Source organism: Pinus tabuliformis, chromosome 5_2, assembly GCF_031772625.1.
Source record: "Pinus tabuliformis cultivar Carrire ecotype Pingquan chromosome 5_2, CPIR1, whole genome shotgun sequence".
Classification (NCBI taxonomy): Eukaryota; Viridiplantae; Streptophyta; class Pinopsida; order Pinales; family Pinaceae; genus Pinus; species Pinus tabuliformis.
Window position 1 is genome coordinate 848735243 of NC_142306.1, and position 4539 is coordinate 848739781.

Genomic DNA, 4539 nt, shown 5'->3' on the forward strand with positions numbered 1-4539 from the left:
TAAATCGCAATCGATATTTTTCTCCCTTTGTTTTTTTTTTCACACTATGGTTTTCTTCCAATAGGACAAATTTATATAACAATAGGTTGATTCTCAAATTACTAATTTGTCTATGTACTTTGACACCTGTGATTTGGAGTAAGAAACCTTAAAGGGCACTCTATTTGTTTCAAAATTCATTTATACAACTTCTATTTCTACTTTCATACATTTTTTAGTCTGAAGGTCGAAAACCTGAATTCTCCTACTCAAGTTATTAAAGCCTTGTTTTCTTTGTATTCTTCCTATTTCCATTAAATTCAGTGTAAAGGTATACCATCCTCAAGAAATCGGCCTTTCATGTTGTAATTAATGAGTCTTTGAATTAGGAACATTCATTTCATTTGATTAACCCAACACCAACCGATCACTTGATTTTTTTTATTAAATTTATGATATATGTCATGGGCATTGACCCCTTACAACCAGGGGTTGTCTCTAGGGAAAAACAAGTTCAACAGTGGAACCATTGTTGATGGTTACAATGTAACTACTTGGTGCAATGGTTGGAGCTTGTCATTCATTGGTGGGAGGTTGGGAGTTCCTCCCACGCTGACTCCATTTTGGTTCAGCCAACATTTAACAAAAAATTATATAAAAGTTCCACTCATATATGGTTGAGAAAATCCATGTGGTCCAATGACCACTGTTGTCCCTATCTATGTCGAGGTTGGGGGTTCAACTCATAATTTGGTAATTTTAAACTTAATGGAACCTTCGTGGCCAATCATGGCTACTATGTGGTGGCCTTTGATTGGTCCATGTCATTGCCACATCAATCAATTACCATTTCATCTTCAAGTTGTTTGCCACATCACCACCAACTAATTTCCTTGTCGCCTTTAGCTTAGATTTCTTTTCCATGTGTCGCCCTATGATTAGGTCACATGTTTTCCACTTCAATAATGCCACATCCTTTTCCATGTCAGCACCACATAATATGTATCAATCATCTAACATATATTGGTGGAATTATCCAAGTACTTCTACTTGGGAAAGTTCTCTTACAAACACACTATCACCACAGAATCAAATCATCTCTTTTGAGATGGGCCAATTCAGTCTTTTGTGGATTGATCAAATGAAGTGCCTCAAATTCTATGTTGATGTTGTACAATGTGAATGGGGGATAGGGGTGGATATTGGGATACTAAGGGAAAAGATTGAAGCAGATAAGGAACACAAAGTAAAGGTTATTTGTTATGTTCACAATGAGACTACAACTGGGGTCAAAAATAATTTGGCAAATATAAGGAAGGTGCTTGGTGAGTATGACCACTGGTGTTGATTTGATTGCATTACTTCAAAGTATTTATTTATGATTTTACAATGCCACTTAATAAATCCATTGCCTACGAAGAAAAAAAATTAATTGAGGGAAGAAGAAGAATTAGTTGAGGGTTAGAAAAATGGTTATAACTAGGCAATCCTTATCTTAATTTTGAAATATTCCGGAAATATGAGAGATAAGAATAATTGGATATAATCATGCCATCCTTATCTTGATTGTAGATTCCAAAAATCAGATTGACAAAAGTGAAGTCAACTATTTGAATTTGTTCATGTCCATTAGATTTTCAAAATCGACGATTGGGTAACGCTCATACCTATAATCATAAGCAAAATGAATTTGTTTTTTTAATAATAAGTTCACTTGTATCTAATGATATTTGGAATGGGGGGCTACAAATGATTGCATGCCTCTTGCTTTGTTTCTTGTGGATGTTGTGTCTTCTATATGTGTCATTGCCTTCCATATGGATGAATGGGGAGTGGATGTAGTGCTAACAGGTTCTCAAAAGGCCTTGTTCTTGCTAACAGGTGTTGGTATTGTATGTGCAAGGCCAAAGGACTTAGAAGTAGAAAAGATTACAAAGTCACTAAGGGTATTTTTTTAGAGGAACGATTATTTGAAATTCTATAAGTTGGGGACGTATTGGCCCTACACACGATCAATTCAACTCCTATATAGACTGTGCGCAACTCTAGACCTTATATTATTTGAGAAAGGAATAGATAACATTATTACAAGGCACACTTGCTTAGGAAAGGAAACAAGGTAATTTTAATTTGGCCAATGCATGTTTCTTTTTCACTTTTTAAATGGGAATGCTCATAAAATCTAGAAGTTGGCCTAAATTGTCGCTAGTTTCCTTAGTCCAAATATCAATTAAAATATTTTGGATAAAAATTCTGCAATTTCTTCTTTCACCTGATGTTCATTAGTATATATATTGGATCAATAACATTATATCATATATTTATGGGCTCGTGTTATTGAAGTTACTAATGTTACTTATTCAAATTGGATTGTCAAACTTGTCGTGGAAGCATGGCAGTTGAGGAACTACACTTAAAAGGAGTAATGGTACAACAATGTTGTTATAACCATGGTTGTTCTCCCTTATATTGACAATACAAAAGATTGTGAAAAGAGTGTGGAAGAGATGCAATTTGAGTTTGGGATTAGGGCTCAATAAAGTGGTAGGAAAGGTGTTTAAAATAGGACACCTAAGAAGCCTGAATAAGGTAAAATTATTCCTCACATAAGTCTGTGCGGCATTAATTAGTATGGAATAATGAAATAATGCACATGGATAGGAAAATTCATATTTAGGACTAGAATCTTGGACAATGAGAATGTATTTATTTTATTTTGTAGCGAAAATTGGTAGGCAACCTATGATTTTTTTATTGTTCACACATGTAAAAGAATGTCCTTAACCAATGGAAGTTTTTCATTTGAGGTTGTTAACACCACAAATTAAATCCCAATCATGGAATGGAATATGCTTTAGCTTTTTTTTTGTTGTAGAGAAAAGTTTAACTCTAGATTTTAAGATCATACAAGTTATTTCCAGTTGTTGAAGGGCATTTTTATGATCAAGTACAAATTAAATGCATGTAGGTAATTTTATCAAGGTGATAGAAAATCTAAGCCCTTCACAGGCTCAGTGACATTCCCTAATTGAAGTTTGGGAAGTAATTTGTTGTTGAAATTGTGTCACAATCAGATTAAATAATGTGAGTTTTATTTTTTTGCTACAATCATAGTTTAAATTTAAGGGAGTTCGTGAACAAATTAGCCAAGGGTATAAGGATATAAATAATGAAAATGAAACTTCCAAATAGAGTCCCTATTAGCCCCAAACATTTTTAAAGCCACTTTAGAAAAGGATTTTGCTGATTGTAAAATGTGAATTCAGTGCATGGATAGTTTTACAGAACTTCTGCCAAAAAATTCTTAAGAAAATCATAATTAGTTATATCCTCATAACATTGTAAAGATAAAAATTATTCCTGTGAATATCGAAATTAATGCCACATATCCATCTAAAGATCCTACTATCAAGATACTTGGCAACAAACTTGACTTCCCTCAATAGTTAATATAATTGCATATGATTCAGATACTCTAACATTTGGGTTGGAGTCAAGACTGTGCTGACACCTTACATATATTCTCTTATAATTATGGTTGCAACTTATTGTTAATTCAACTAGACATTCTATGGAGGGAGAGCTTTTAAGTAATTGTTTAGCTTACAAACACTTCTAATGAGATCATTGGCAAGTCATTTCAGGTATGGTATATAAGTAGTCCCCAACCTTAACACATTATTATTTATGTATGCTGTAATCATGGCTTTTGTTTTGAAGGAAACTTTCTTTGATTCTATTAACACATGATTTGATTTTCTCTCCTTGGTAATCATGTTGTAGTTGCAACTATTGGGATGTCTCAATGGTGTTGAAGGGTATTTCCTATCTCATGAAATTTTACAATGGAGTGACATGGTATTGAAGGATATTCCTATCCCATGAAATTGAGTAGTTGAGTTGCAGCAACTGCAACTTACCTCCAAAACACCACTCCCTTGATACCATCTAGGGTGTGATATTTATATAATTTAGCTAGGGACAAAAAAAAATCGATACATATTAAATCTAAAGGTGAGAGCATCACAACATCACACATGTAAATGATGCAATCAACCTGCACCATAGTCAATTATATAGCTTAAAAATAAACCTCACACTTTCCAATTACCCTATTACTTCCATTTTCTTCTCATATATCACCCCTAGTCAATTTTCTTCCTAGATATAATGAATATTTAAATAGTAGGTATACATATATTTGAAATTTACACTAACAAAATGTAGTTATAAGATACATTGTGCATGATATTAATTACTATTACAAATGAAGATAAATTATACTTAACAACTAAAAAAATAAAATACACTAAATATTTTTTATAAAGGTATTTCTATATTTGAACATGGTGAAAATAAAAGTACTAAAATTATTATGGTTTTCATTAATTAAGAAGTCTTGAAGAATAGTTAAATTATGAAATTGAGTAAAAATATTTTATATATTCTTTGTACATCAAATTTTACACATTGGCTCATCCCAAAGTGTTTTGGATTAGTGCAATGTTGGCTTTCATGATGGAGGTCATGAGCATTTGTTTTAATTTTGAGTATTCATTT

The 4539-nt window shown here is 32.5% G+C and overlaps 1 pseudogene; it reads left to right on the forward strand.

The window, feature by feature from the left end:
• The first annotated feature begins 979 nt into the window (after window positions 1–979).
• On the forward strand, window positions 980–3938 carry LOC149161960 (serine--glyoxylate aminotransferase-like; annotated as a pseudogene).
• The last annotated feature ends 601 nt before the right edge of the window (window positions 3939–4539 follow it).